Genomic DNA, 16502 nt, shown 5'->3' on the forward strand with positions numbered 1-16502 from the left:
CAAAGTCCTCTGCACCTGTGCATCTCGCCACATGTCAAAGGACCACAACGTCTCTATTGCCTCAGGAGCTTCAGCTAGTTCCTCGGCTGCACCAAATTCCTCAACGGGACCCTCTCTACTGAAGACAAAGGCCACTGCTGGACGAGGTCCTCGCCCTAGTCCTTAGAAGAAGCAGGTCGCCTTCCAAGTGCCTTCTAAAGAAGACGAAGCTGATGATGATGAACTTGCTAAAATCATCAGAGATAGGCAAGTCAGGACCGCTAGAGCCAAGGGAACAAATGTGCCACTGCTTTTGGATCCCAAGTTGATCCTCGAATACATTGACGTTTGGCACAAGGACCCCAACACTCCCATGCCTGACTTCAAGCTGACTCCTGGCCAAAGTCACATGCTGACTCACTTCATTCAAGAAGAAAAATGGAAATTTGAGAAGGCCAGGCAGATCAAGAAAGCACAGTATAAGAAGGAGCGCTATCTGAAAAAAAATGTTGTCTCTATGACAACTAAAGAACTTGTCACTACTCAATCTGAGATCAAGAAACTCAGTGATGAATTTGACGCACACCATGCTGATTGGCTTGGAGTCAAAGTTCGTTTTGTGAGACTCGTTGGTAACTTCACCTCAAATGTTGCAGCCCCAATGCAACAGGAAGTTCCTCAGGCTGAAGCATCTGTTCAGCCGACTGAAGAACATGCCAGCTTCGCTGATGAAAATCAGGCTGCTGAAGAAAATGTGAGTTCCAGGGCTGATGCATTCCAGCTGCTGAAGAAATTGCCAGGGCATCCACTAGTGGTGCGCCTGAAGAAACTGAAGAAATTAGGGAAACTACATCAGTTGTGCCTGAAGAAAATCAACTAGATTCCTCTGCTCCTCCTGCGCCAACACCAACTCCGATACCTCCATCTGCATCAGATGTGAAGAAAACCAAGGCTGCAGAGCGTGCAGCAGTGAAGAAAAGGAAAGCATCAGCTACTTCAGATTCTTCAGCTCCGAAGAAGATGAAGCCTTTGACCAGTTCATTTGCTAATCTCATTGATGTTGTTCCAATCTCAACCATGCCATCGAAGGACCTTGTTCTTTTTGATGAAGAATATGTGATCCCCAGCGGATCTGATGAATAAACTCCTTCTGCTGCTTCGTCTGAGCAGTTGGATGAAGAAATTGAAGTGGATACGATCCCTTCAACACCTGTCATCTCCTCGCCCATGCCTCAGTTCACAGCTGAAGAGGCTGGCGTTGAAGAAATGGAAGATGAAGATGTGTACGTTGGCTGCTCCACACCAGTAATAAGTGATGAATTCTGGGAAAGTCAGCATCCAAACTCTCCAATGCTCACATCGTTGCAGCAAATACCTCAGTCACCTGCACAAACTGTTCAAATGGGCTCTGAAGAAACTCACCCCACTTCATCTGTGCGTGAAGAAATTCCAGCCACTAGTGCTGAAGAAACTGCTGCTGCTGAACATCTGAAGACACAGACTGTCAGTGAAGAGAAACCAGAAATTTCTCAGCCTGAAGAACCTGAGATTGCGATTCCTGAGGTCGTGATGCAACTCACTGACACTCCTCTGCCCAAACCAAAGGATCCATTCTCGCGCAAGCAAAAGTTCAAGGCTGATGATTTCTTCGGCGAGCATGTATTCTTCGAAGACTACAACCCTTATAACTCTGCTCGCATTAGGAAGAGGCGTTTCTGGACTGCTAGTCAAGCCAATTTCTATTCCTCAGTGCTGTTCAACAAAGAGAAAATCTTCTACCATGAGCATATTCCTCACGTGGATATGGAATCTCTGTCATGCTTCGCACCAGTCCTCAGTGTTCTTCACGACACTGGACTGTTAAATTTTTGCTCTGACATCTATGATTGGAATGAAGAACTAATTCTTCAATTTTATGCAACGCTGCACATCACAGGAGATTCTGAAGATGTGAATTCATGGGTGCTAGACTGGATGTCTGAAAACACTCACTACACCGCACCAGCGTCTGAATTGCTTCGTGCCTTACCACTCAGTCCTCCCCTTGAAGAAGCTCGTTGCATCTACAGTGAACCTGAGCTTACAAATCACTACATGCAGGTTCTGATGAAACCTTTGAAGCCAGGTCAGGCCCCACGAACCAAATTCCTCGTGAAGGAATTACTCTATGTGCCCAGAACTGTCTATCGTATTCTTACGAGGACAATGAGTCCTATCAAAGGCCACGACTCATCTGATAAGGAAATTGTTGGCATCATGAAGAATCTGGTATTCAACATCGTACATGGCATTTCTGTCAATTATCACGATTTCTTCATGAGGACTCTGGCAAATGTTGCACTGTCTCCGTTTGAGCTGAAGCCTTATGCACCTTGGATTATGAGATTCCTCAGGACAAGGTCTTCACTCAACTACAAAGCTGATTTTCAGAATCACCTCAGTTACTTGCCCCCAATTGAAGTCCTCAAGCAGACCTATTCCTCAGTTGATGAAAAGGGCAAGGACCAATTGTTATAGATGAAGGCATTCGTTCATTGGATGGTCGGTTTCGCAAAGCTGCCTCTTATTCCACCAATGATGACTCTGCCACACATGACTCTGGCAATGCATCCAAGTCTACTCCTCAAGCCACTGCTCCTCGTGTGATGACTGATCGTGAGGTTCTGCTTAGTCTTCACCAGAAGGTGGATCAAAATCATAAATGGGTTAAGCATCAGTTTGGTTCATTTCTTCACAACATGACTGCTACACACAATGCAGTGAAGAAAAACCATTACTACCTCCATGAAGTCTTCGGTCGCACCTGGGCAATACTGCCATATCTATATGGTGAAGAAGATCTGAAGAAAATGGGTCTCAAGGAAGATTTTGACTGGTCTGAACCTCCACCGAAGAAATTCAAGAAGGACAAGGTTCCTTCTCTGGTGGCCAGCTCATTTTATTCATCGCGCGACACTGATGAGAATGAAGACTTGGATGACACTACGGCAGGCCCTACTACGACAAACGACCCCAACAACGCTGGTGCTCCTTCATCAACTTGATATTCTTCAGGGGCGTTAGTCCTCATATTCGATCCTTTTGGTCACTTGATGACAAAGGGGGAGAATTTTGAGTTAGTTTTCAAGCGGGTCTTTCTATATGGGCGTTTTTTTCAAGTTACAAATCTCGTTCTTCTGAGACTTTATTGGATCGAGTTGTAAACTTAAACCCGATGTTGCTCTAATACTCTTGAGACATTTTTTCTGCATGCTTATTCCTTGTTAATATTATTGCACGCATGCTGAATTACATCAGTCACCATATTTCATCATGCATTTCAAATTCTTCACTGTTATATGTCAAATGCGTGTATGAATTACAAGATATAGGAGGAGATCTCCATGATTCAACTCTTCAAGTGTGCATTACTTCAAAAGCAAATTCCTCACTATGCACATATTCGGGAGGGGGGGTCTTCTATATCTTGCAATCAAATTTCTCAATATCAGTATTTACACTTCATATGTTTATCCTCATTGAAAACTTAACCTATATTGTCATCAATCACCAAAAAGGGGGAGATTGTAAGTGCATCTAGTGCCCCTTAGTAATTTTGGTGTATTGAAGACTTATAGGTTAAGGGACTAATGCATTTATGAGTGTACACAGGTCTATAAGTCTATGAAGAGTTTGATATTTACAGAGAAAGTCGACCCCTAAAAATGAAGTTCTTTGACTGAAGACTTTGGCTTTCTGAAGACTTTGAAAGTGAAGAAATTGGTGTGACCTTGAAGACTTCGTATTCATTCGAGGAACATGAAGCGTGAAGACTTTTGTTTTCGTAGTTTTATTTTCTCTTTCTTGAGTCATAGGAAACATCGTACTGTTAAAGGGGGTCGAGGAAATACTAAGAAAATATTTTCATGTGATGCTCAACTCAAAATCTTACACCTACCAATCCCTTCGAGTGAAGCCATTGGAAATCTCATATAGTCTAGTCATATTCTTCAGTGACAGAGTAGAAGTTCTTATGATCTCTCAGGAATTTATTCTGACTGGGGAGTTAGGAATTCGCCAGTGCGGATTGCCTACACAGTGAGGAACATGATAGCCCTGGGAATTTTGCTACTCAAAATTCCGATCATTGATGTGCTATGCGCCAGCTGTCCCAAAATATCTACCCACCTAACGGTCATATCATTAAAGGGCATTTATGTCTTATCATGTCGGGCTGCTCCCTGGGCTATAAATAGCCGCCCCCTACAACCACTAGCTGGTTGGCTGCTCCGAGAGAAACTGACACTTGTCATTTGAGAGCAACCCATCCTCTGAGGACTTTGAGCGAAAATCATCAAGTTAGGAAAAACCCAAACACCTACAAACCCCAAGTGATTGAGTATCACTGAAGAGATTGATCCTGTGTGGATCCGACGCTTGTTACCTTTGAAGACTGTGCTTCTTCCAGACGGTTAGGCGTCATGGTCTAGAGCATCCAAGAGGAATTGTGGATCACCGAGTGACCAAGTTTGTGAAGGTTTGGAAGTCGCCTGAAGACTTACCACGAGTGATTGGGCGAGGTCTGTGTGACCTTAGCTCAAGGAGAATACAGTGAGGACTTGGTGTCCTGAGCTACGTGCTCAGGACTGGGTGTCCGGGACTATGTGTCCTCGAGTTTAAATACTCAACCGCTCCAACCAGATGTACAACTGAGACAGCAGTTCGAACTGGTCTACTAAACCGTTGTCTTCATCAAGCTTACTGGTTCTATTTCCTCAACTCTTTCATTTCCTTGTTGTGTGCTTGTTCATATCTGTGTTTGAAGACTTTGACTGAAGACTTTCTCAATTTCCTTAGTTCAATTTCTTCAGTCTATTTGTCTTCATCTTGTGTTATCATGTGCTTACGCTTCATGTACTCTGTGCCTGTCGTCATTTCATCATGATGACTATGCTTATGTTCTGTTATGTTTACTTTTGAGTACTTATTCCGCTGCTAGTAGTTCTTCGCTAAGGAATTTCCTCACCGGCAAATTCCTCAGTGAAGAATTTCATAAAAATCGCCTATTCAACCCCCCCCCCCCCCCCTCTAGCCGATATAACACACTTTCAATGTGCTACTAGAAATAGAAACAACGCCAATTTAAAAAAAAAGAAACAACTTATAGTGTGCTAGTTTCTTTTTACCTTCATATGGTGTGCTATTAGCATAGTAGTTTTTTTATTTTCAAGTATTTCGTAGTAGTTAGGCGCTGGCTAGGCAACTAGGGCGCTGGCCAAGCAGATGTGCAGCGCGGCAAACATCAACGAAATGTAAGCGAGCCGTTCATACCAGCTTTAAATGCGCCCAGGAGGCACATAGTGTTCATTCGGGAGCGACTACAATAGAAGAAGGGTCATGGGTGCAAAAATAGAAAAACATATCTGAGCCACTGGATCGTAGGTGGATGGCACAAATTTTGATGAAAGGATCTCATCCACTTATGTATATTTTATGAAAAAACCCTACTAGCAATTAGTTCTAAAACAAAACTTTTGCAGTAATCACCTCAAGTATTTCATCTCTCTCCATTCATTTTGTCCAACGACCCCAAATATTTGGGGTGATATTTCATCTCGCCTACTAGCAATTAGTTATAAACAAAATTTGCACAGTGATGAAGCCCCATAAAATCTTTGCACGTATCTACTTTATGAAAACCATGCATATTTCAGTATTCATATATGGTTGTCACTGCAAAGCCACCCTTTGAAGCTGAATATGGTTGTCACTGCAAAAACATGCACATTTCAGTGGCTTGTACTCCATCACTAATTATGCAAAAAGAAGTTGAATATGATTGTCACTGCAAAGCCACCGTTTGAAGCATAACTAACATCAGACTGGACCATCCCGGATTGAGCATATCACAAGCATACATATCTTGATGAGACATGGTAGCATCATTTTTAGTACATGGCCAACAAGACAGAGTAAATATGATCACCACTCAACATGCATTGCTATTTAAAACGATAAGCTCTACTATCTTGATGGTCATAATAGAAAAGCTCTAGCATTCCCCTCCAGTTCTACCACTTCTTGCTCATAAGCTTCTTGTTCTGGGAGAGGTCACACCAAGCAAACACGATTCAGTTGAGCACAGACACGTACAGATGCATAATCAAAAAACACAGTTAAATATATCTTCCATAGAAATTCTCTCAATCGTCAGAAAGGGAAGACTTTGATAAAAGCTTCTTATATCCATCTGCGGTCTTGATGTTTCCGGTTGTCAGGGCATCATGCATCTACAAATACAAGGAAAAAAATATACTTTACATTACAAGGAAAGAAATAGGAAATTATGTTCTCTAATCCTGATCGTGTATATGTATTGAACAATTAATAATGCAATTCAAGTTCTTTTGCTAACTCATAGATGACAAAAGTAAAACCTTGATGCTGCAGCACAGAGGCACATGTCAGACCACTGAAGAGAAACTTACTTACGAAGCCTTTTATCCCAAACAAGTTGGGGTAGGCTAGATATGAAACCCTTTCACGAGGACTTCCCAGGAGGTCACCCATCCTAGTACTACTCTCGCCCAAATGGGTTTCATACCCAAAAGATGGCTAGTTTTTATGTTGGCTCGCCAAGCCTATCACAACCCTTAGATATGAAACCCTTTCACGAGGACTTCCTAGGAGGTCACCCATCCTAGTACTATTCTCGCTCAAATGGGTTTCATACCTATGGGACTGGCTAGTTTTTACGTTGGCTCGCCAAGCCTATCACAACCCTCCTCCTTTACCCGGGCTTGGGACCGGCTATGCCTAGAAGACATAGGCGGAGTTAGACCACTGAAGAGAAAACGAAAAGAATATCGTACGACAAAATATATTTACAATTTGACAATGACTGATCAATTGTATCTATTTTCACAGCTCGTCATCCCAATAAGACTTGCATACAACTTACGACCGGCTATACTGATGTATTGATATTACATTATAAGTTTTATGGCTCAATGGATGGTTAGCAACCGAAGGACTATCCCAAGTCAAGCCCAAGTAGGTCAAAACAATCAGCCATTTACTCCCTCCAATGGACATTTCCTGCTAATTATATCCTGTGACCTAATATTGCCTTAGTGCACACATATTTGCTGACAGCAGCACTACAAGTGCAGGCCACAATGTTTTGCATGTGCACTGAAGCTGTTGGTTTCCACTCCTGTAAAGCGCCTCTTATTGGTCAGGTACTTTTAATTTAGCACCAAAGACACAAAGAAATGGTGATTTTGTGGTAATATGAGTATAAACAATACCATTTGTTTGGAAGGAAAATTATAGACAAATTCTATACTGGACAGAGAAGCCACTGGAAAATTTAATCACTCCAGAGCAGTCATGGGTTCGAGAAGAATAATATTACCTATGACCAGTAAACCACAAAGATAGCCTAATGATGGACATACAATAATGGCAAAGAAATTCAATAAGAAGCATTAGTGAATTAATCTCTGCAGACGAGGTAGCATCGCTGAAATCTTGATTTTGAGCACTACTATTGACCGATTCCACGACTGCAAACAAATATTCAGCAAAAAACACCAAAGAAGGGATTAACGGAAAATTAGGTAATGACAAAATTTTCTTGCCTTTCTGGACTATATCTTCTCACCTGGTAGTGTTGGTATAAATTTTGCAATTACTGGAACTGTGGGCTCTCCTGAAGGCTATGTCTCACTACTTCCCTCCATTTCAGTTCAAGATGCAACACCAAAACAGCGGAGAACAAACTTAGTACTAGTTGAAGAGCTTCGATCTATCCGTCGTACGCAGAGAAGAAATTGAGAAATCAGCCCCAATTCCAAGATTGTAATGTTAAGGTTGCAAACTAAAAAGATATACAGAAAGAGAGTCTTTTCTACATACAAAAGGTGAAAAAGTTGCCATTGTTCTTTTTGCAATCGTAGTATCATAAAAGCTACATGAGGAAAACCAAAGAGCTAGTATAATTGTTTCACCAAACCAAATTTGTCATGATTGTAGTTTCAATGACATTATACTGGAAAAATAGATATTGAACTCTCAGAAATCAGTGAAGTGGCACATATTGCAAGTGTAACGAATTTCAGTCTTGTGCCTGCAAGCACTTCACATGCAGGTAATTTAATAGGTAGATGAGATTAGTTTGTTCCCATGTACAATATCCGAGAAGAGGATGAAATTTCAAAATACAGAACTGCTCGAAAATCTAGTAAAAGCATAGCAAGCTTGTCCAGTGATTAATATTTATGTTCATGGATACGAGAGATATCCAATGTTTTAAATAGCAGGCTATGGCATATAGCGGCGACCCTTAAAAACAGCTATAGCTGAGCTATAGCGGGCTATAGCGAGGCTATAGCGGCAAATTGTGCATGAAATCATTTAGCGGCAACATGCTCAAACAGCTATAGCGGAGCTATAGCGGGGCTATAGCCGGCTATTTAAAACTATGGAGATATCCCTGTTATTCCTATCAAGTTGAAAGAAACCATATCCCAGCAGCGCATGAACTAGCTGCTCAGTCAAAAAATTTAAGTAAGCAGACATTATATTTTTTGTTATGGCTAATCAACACCGAATCTTTCCAAATTAACTGAATTTGGTACTCAAATTAGCTTAGCCAGAATCACAGGCATCGAATGCCCCAACATAATCTAAACATGTACTACTAATTTCCACCATCTCAACAATGTCCTGATTTAGATTTATGGCATAGGCATACGGTCTCCCCTAGGCATACCGACAGAAGATGGGACAGTGGCTGTTGTCCTCACGCTTCAGAAACCATCCCAGTGAAAATTTGTTTCCCAAACCAAACGATACAACCACCCAAGGAGCTAAGAAGCTCCGGGATCAAGATGGAAGAACGTGGGCGCGGGCGGAGTCGAGTACCTGCCGAGGGCGCGGAGGTCGTCGAAGTGGCGGTGCATGGAGACCTCCTCCTTGGCAACAACACCCTCGTTCCTCTCGATGCGCTGTGCGGCGGCGCGCTGGCGGTGACGAAGAGCAGAGTACTTGTCCGCACAGGGGAGGTCTGTCGAGGCAGCCAGGAAGCCGACAAGACGGTCGGGTGCTGGATCTGGACCTCCGCTGGGCGCAGTCGCCCAGCTAGCCACCGGATCTGGCCCGCCGCCACCGTCGGCAAGCCCTTGCTATCGCCCAGCTACACATTGGAGGATTTTGGGTCTGCATTGTTGCGTTCTTAGGAAGGAGGAGGTGGTTCTAAAAGCAAAAAGAGTAGAACCAAAGGAGTTTTGTGCAAATAACATAGTGCCTGTGTGCTCAGATCCACCCACAATAATCTGGGCCCTTCATCCAGGATCAGATGGCCCAGCCATGTTTTTTCTATTTTTGCACCCATGGCCCTTCTTCTATTGTAGTCGCTCCCTGTTCATTCAATCATACAATCCACCCGCGGCCCATGTAGAAAGCTAACATACTACTCCACGACACCTCTGTGCGCCAGTATACAACTGAAAATTCACGATACACACATCCTGAAGGACGAACAGTTGGTTGAGATTCCGAGCTTCATGGTGCTCGTCCTCCAAAACGCTCCTCTCGTATTAAAATCCCTAAAAGCCTAAAAGGTCATATATTTAGAAATAGAGGGAGTACTTACCTAATAATACACTAGAAACCACTTTTAAGTTTTTTGCGAGACAATATGCTTTAGGAAGCTCTATCATGATATTTAACGATATTAAAATAAATATGGACGCACAAACCCACACATGTGCTATATAATTTATGCAAATCGTCAAAATATGAATTATGTTAAGATAAATAACTTAAATTTGGCATAATTGTTTTGTTGATGTACGTCACAGCCGTATGACAAAGAATACAATAACTAATATTTAGCAATGTTGTTGTGTGATTAACTATGCCAAGTAAGTGCAACACATCATACTTGTTTATGTTATAGTCTAATGAAATAATATGTTTAGACGAATATAGAAGTTTAGTATGAAAATATAAGTATTTTTTTATTTCGCCACAGGGCCCAAACTACAAAATTGTATATAAATTGCTTCTCACATAGGAATCATTTCTGCCAACGGTTTATTAAGATCCCACACCATAAGTTGGCTGTTAGCAGAGGCAGACCCGAGCAAATTTGGTGAACTAAGGCTGAACGATAGACCATGCACCTGCCAGAACAAACAATTGGACATTCGCGCCATGTCAGTTATTGATTAAAGTGCATGGCCTGTGACCGTAACTACAAATAAGACTAGAATTTACTGATGCATACCGAGCCAACGCGTGTCACAACCGGGCAACCGGTGTGTCCCTATCAAGGTCATCCAGTTCTGCTGCCGCGAGATTGCCAGCCATCTTGTCAAACATTTTCCAGTCCATCAGCAGGAACTAGCATCATCATTCAGCACAAGAAAACATTGGACATTTTTATCTTTGCACAAGTAATTACTATAAGCGATGCTACTTCACTATCAACTATCACGTAAAGAGCAAGCACATATTGTCAATTTATATTGAACTTAATTTGCAAGATTCAGTTGCCAACTACTATATACTCTATAAATTTCTAGAGATATCCTCCCTCCGTTCCTAAATATAAGTCTTTTTAGAGATTCGAATGTGAACTATATACGAAGCAAAATGAGTGAATCTACACTCTAAAATACGTCTATATACATCTGTATGTAAGCCGTATTGAAATCTCTAAAAGCCTAAAGGCCTAATAATACACTAGAATCCACTTTTAAGTTTTTTGTTAGATAATATGATTTAGGAAGCTCTATCATGATATCTGATGATATTAAAATAAACATGGACGCACAAACCCACACATGTGCTATATCTAATTTATGCAACAAAAATATGAATTTTGTTAAGATAAATAACTAAATTTAGCATAATTGTTTTGTTGATGTACGTCACAACCGTATGATAAAGAATACAATAATTAATATTTAGCAATATTATTGTGTGATTAACTATGCCAACTAACTACAAAACATCATACTTGTTTAGGTTATAGTCTAATGAAATAATATGTTTACGGATATAAAAGTTTAGCATAAAAATACAGGTATTTTTTGTTTCGCCACAGGGCCCAAAATATGTTTGGACAGGTCATGAACTCACCTGATATGTTTCTACGGGTCTCGTACGAGGACTTCGTCGCTTTCCAGGCCACCGGCTATCAGCCCTGACAGAGAGCCTGCCTGCAGAGCATTGGACCAACTCACCCTACTGAACGCCTCTGTGGAATTGAACAACACCACAGGTTCTACGAGGATGTATAACTTTCTATGCCAACCTTGGGGTGGTCCGCAGAATGTGTATCTGTAAGTGCATCTAGTGCCACCCCTAGTTGGTTTTGGAGTATTGACGACAAACCTGGTTGAGGGACTAATGTGTTTGTGAGAATTGCAGGATAACACAGGTAGAAGTCCCTCATTGATTCGGTTTTCCTACCAGAGATGACCCCTAAAAATGAATGAAGACATTGAAGTCAAAGGTGGTATGTGAAGACATTCACATTGAAGACTATGACAAGAGAAGACATCGCATGAAGACTATGGAACGCGAAGACTTAGTTGTTTCGTCATTCTTTTTTTTCTTTGTTGAGTCATAGGAACCACCGTACTGTTAAGTGGGGTCCAAGTGAACCAGTCAGAATGACTGAAGTGATGCTTAACCAAATCTTATGTCTTTGAGTGAAGACTATGAGAGCAAATCTTGTCCAGAGTTGGATAAGTCAGCTTTGCTTGTAGCCCAAGTAAAGTTGTCGTGTGTGTTTGAAATCTGACCATTGGAACACGTGTCAGTTCCTTAGTGACCAAGGGTCATTTCGGACAAATCAGGTCAGGTTGCCTAGTGGCTATAAATAGCCCACCCCTTATAACCATAAACGGTTGGCTGCTCAGAGTTAGTGCACGGCTTTTGTCGTTTGAGAGCAACCCACCTCGAAACCTTTGAGAGAGAATTTCTTGCGAGGATAAAATCCTAAACACCCAGAGCCAAAGAGTGTTAGGCATCACTTAAGTCTTCATTTCTGTGTGATCTGAAGACTTATTACACTTAAGGACTGTGAATCCTCCAGCCGGTTAGGCGTCGCGTTCTGAGCATCCAAGAGTCATTGTGGATCGCCGGTGAATGAAGTCTGTGAAGGTTTGGAAGTCTACCTTGAAGACTTACCAGAGTGATTGGGCGAGGACTGGGTGTCCTTAGCTCAAGAGGAATAAGGTGAAGACGAGGTCTTCTGAGTTGAATCTCAGCCTCCCTAACCAGACGTACAGTTATCACAGCAACTGGAACTGGTCCAACAAATCATTGTCTTCAACGAGTCACTGGTTTCATCCTTCCCTTTCCTTTACTTACTATTGGTCCTTGTGAAGTCATTGTATGATTGCTTTATCTTTTGTCTTCACTGAGTGACTGCTTGTTCTGATTGGCTTCACAATATCTTCCTACCTGATCTTTACTGCCTAACTGCTATTAGTCATTGTGCTTTCACTCCATTGAATACTTGACTATGGTTTGCCTAGTGTAGTCTACCTTCCGCTGCATGGTAATAGGTTTATTTCTATTGTTTGTCTTCGAAACTTCCATGTTTTGAAGACTTTCATAAAAATCGCCTATTCATCCCCCTCTAGTTGATCACTAGCACTTTCAATTGGTGTTAGAGCAAGGTACTTCCTTGTTCTGTGTGATTCGGTTTAACCACCTGGAGTTTTAGCTATGTCGACTGCAGGGATAATCAAAGTCTCCGCTACGTGCCTAGTCTTCGATGGAACTGAATATCCCTATTGGAAGAATAAGATGTGCATGCATCTTGAAGCCATTGATGTTGACCTATGGTATGTCGTCAAGAATGGCGTTCCCAAGGCTGGTGAAGGTGTCACCGCTGCTGATGTCAAAAAGTTCGTTCAACTGGACTCCACTGCCAAGAACATCATCTGTGGTCATCTGACCAAAGGGCAGTATGGCCGTGTGAGTGCTTTGGAAACATCTAAGCTAGTCTAGGACTGGCTGTCCAAGGTCAACGAAGGCGTCTCAACCCAGAGAGATCAGAGAATCAGTGTCCTTCGCAACCTCTTCAACCGCTTCAAGAGAAATGAGAATGTCCAGCTCACGTTTGATCGGCTCACTGACATCACAAATGAGCTTCAAGCCCTCGGCGCCACTGAGATCATCAAGCATGAAGTCGTCAAGACACTCCTGAGATCACTTGACAGCTCGTTTGACACCCTAGCCCTGATGATTTAAGAACGTCATGACTTCAAGACACTCGATCTGTCTGACATACTTGAGAGGCTCAACACACACGAGTTTTAGCTTTCTGAAAGAGACATCTACGGTCCCAACTATGGGCGAACTCGTGCCTTGAAGGCAAAAGCTGTCTCCTCATCTGAAGAAGAGTCTGACAGCAGTTCTGATGATCCTGAAGACATTGGAAAGGAGCTTGCTATGCTTGTGAAGAAGTTCCAAAAATTCACCAAGAAGAAAGGCTTCAGAAAGTCCTCACGATCAAGCTTAAGGAATGATGAAGTTTCTGCTCATGACTACAAGAAGAGAACATGACACAAGTGCAAGAAACATGGCCACTACATCTCTGAGTGTCCGCAGTGGGACAATGAGAATAAGAAGAAAAAGAAGAGCAAGGAGTATGATTCTGACGACAAGAAGAAGAAGAAATACTCAAAGTCTTCTTCCAAGTCTTCTTCAAAATCTTCATCACACAAGAAGAGCTCGTCTGGCAAGGCACGTGCATTTGTTGGCAAAGAAATGGATTCAGAGGAGGAGTCCGCTTCTGAGGAGGCGGAGGTGGAGTCTGAGGAGGAGTACGATTCTGGCGTTGCGAGTCTGGCTACAGCATATGTTGCCAAGTCCATCTTCAACACTGAAGACAATGACTCCGTCACCGACACCGATGCAAATGACAAGGACTACTCCGCTCTTACCTACTGCTTCATGGCACGCGGTGCCAAGGTAAACACACGCACTACTCACTATCAAACTTCCAGTGAAGATGAATCTGATTGTGGTTCCAAACCCAGCTACAAAACACTTGCTAAAATTGCAACTGAACAACAGAAAGCTATGGAACATATTCAAAAACTGTTAGACAAAAGCGATGACCTGTTAGATGCTGAAATGACTCGATCTCAGTCCTTAATTAAAGACATAAAAAATCTTCACATTAAGTATGAGGAACTTGAAAGTCATCATGAAACGCTCTCAACAACTCTTGAAAAGCTTTCCTATGATTATCTCTAAAGGAAGCAAGATCTTGAGAAATTGAGAGCGACTCATGAAGATCTTCAAAAGGAAAACGAGTCACTTCACGCCAAACAGATCAATTCCGCTCAGGAAGGATTTGAACCACCATGTCTTAAATGTATTGAGCATGACAATGCTACTTCTGTTGTTGGTTGGTCTACTGCTGCTACTATTGCAATATCTTCAACTGCTGATGTGCCAACTAACCCCTCTGCTGAGGATGCCACTGCTATTGCTGATGAGAATGCTAGGTTGAAGACATTGCTTGAAACAGGGATGTTCAAAAGCCTCAAAGGGCATCAAACACTATGTGATGTCCTCAAAAGGCAGATTCTGAACCGAAACCCTAGGAAAGAGGGTGTTGGGTTCGAAAGGAAAATGAATGCTGATGGCTCTTACTGGAAACCTGAGAAGTACCCCAAAACCACATGGGTTGCTGCAAAGGGACCTTCAGTGGATTCATCCACCCTATCTGGCTTCACTTGTGCTAATCCCATTGTTATTGATGAATCTTTTGATGCAAACTATAAATTGTTTAAGAATCAGAAGGGTGAAGTGTTTGCCAGGTATATTGGTACTAACTGCAGGAATGGACCGCCTATGAAGAAGGTCTGGGTGCCGAAAAGGTGTTTAGAGAATCTTCCTGTGAATGTTATCATGACACCATAGGTGAAGAAGACAAACCCCAGACCACAGGCTTCATACGGTCCAAAGGCTTCATATAGACAGAGGACTCACCTGAGTCGCACTAACGCAAATGTTTTGCAGGGAAGCCATACTCAGGCCTATGAATATGAGCGCGTTTCATCAAACCGCCATGTTCATAAGACCAAGAACTATTCTGCTTATTCTTATGAGTACTATTATTCACCTGCCAGACTTTTTGCTAGGGCTCCAAAGCCAAAGTTCTCAGATGATGCACTTAGACTCATTGCTTCGAAGCCACCCTTGAAGATGTGGGTGGCTAAGAAAGCTTAACTCTCTTTTGTAGGGAAAGGTCTCCAGCCGAAAACCAAAATCGTCTGAAGCTATTGCTGGGGACCTTAAACATCTTGTAGGGCACAAGATCAAATGCCCAAATGGTCTTATTATGTATTTTGTTCCTGAGTCGCTTGCTACTTGCCCTATCAGTCCTAACCTCGATAAGCTTTCATAATCCACTTGCCCGTCAAATGTTTTTGCTTCACAATTCTCTTCGTGAAGCCTATCCCCCTAACTGCACTGTAGGGTACGACACCAGCTGCTTCAGAATGGATTATTAATAGTGGGTGTACTAATCACATGACTGGCAAGCGAAGCCTTCTTATGGACTCAACCTTACGTCCATCTGACAAAAGTCACATCACATTTGCTGACACTGGTAAAAGTAAGGTATTGGGTCTAGATAGAGTTGCAATCTCAAAGGATCAACACATGGATAAAGTCATGCTTGTTGAATCCCTTGGTTTCAACTTAATGTCTGTCTCAATGCTTTGCGATTTAAACATGATTGTGATGTTTGGAAAATATCGTTGCCTTGTTCTAATGGAATCTGACAAGTCTCTAGTGTTTGAAGGGTATCGGAAAGATGATTTGTACGTGGTAGATTTCTCAGCAGGACCACAACTTGCCGTATGTCTTCTAGCAAAAGCTTCAGAATGCTGGCTCTGGTATCGGAGGCTGGGGCATGCTGGCATGAGGAACTTGCACACTCTTGCAAGAAAGAAGCATGTCATAGGCATCGAGGGCGTCAAGTTCAAGAAGGATCACTTATGCAGTGCCTGTGAAGCAGGAAAGATGACGAGGGCCAAGCGTCCCTCGAAGACAATCATGACAACGACTCAACCCTTCGAACTGCTCCACATGGACCTTTTCGGTCCCACTCATTACTCAACTCTTACTACTACTGCTTGCCTCTATGGCTTTGTCATTGTTGATGATTATTCAAGATATACTTGGGTGCATATAATCCTCTACAAGACTGAAGTGCAGAATGTCTTCAGACGCTTCGCCAATCGAGCCATGAACAACTATGGCGTCAAGATAAAGCACATCAGAAGTGACAATGGCACTGAATTCAAAAACACTAGGCTAGATACATATCTTGATACTTTGGGCATCACACATGAATTCTCAGCTCCGTACACGCCACAGCAGAATGGCGTCGTCGAACGCAAGAACAGAACACTTATTGAGATGGCTCGGACGATGCTTTATGAATACAAGACTCCAAGAAAATTCTGGCCTGAAGCCATTGATACTGCATGCCATAT

At 42.4% G+C, this 16502-nt stretch overlaps 1 long non-coding RNA gene across 1 annotated transcript; it reads right to left on the minus strand.

The window, feature by feature from the left end:
• Positions 1-5855: 5855 nt before the first annotated feature.
• Positions 5856-9210, minus strand: LOC123132058 (uncharacterized). The gene is made up of 3 exons (XR_006464470.1): positions 8887-9210; positions 7625-7768; positions 5856-7526 (listed from the first exon to the last, which is right to left on the minus strand). It is a non-coding gene; the product is annotated as an uncharacterized lncRNA (long non-coding RNA).
• Positions 9211-16502: the final 7292 nt, after the last annotated feature.

This window comes from Triticum aestivum, chromosome 6A, assembly GCF_018294505.1.
Source record: "Triticum aestivum cultivar Chinese Spring chromosome 6A, IWGSC CS RefSeq v2.1, whole genome shotgun sequence".
NCBI lineage: Eukaryota > Viridiplantae > Streptophyta > Magnoliopsida > Poales > Poaceae > Triticum > Triticum aestivum.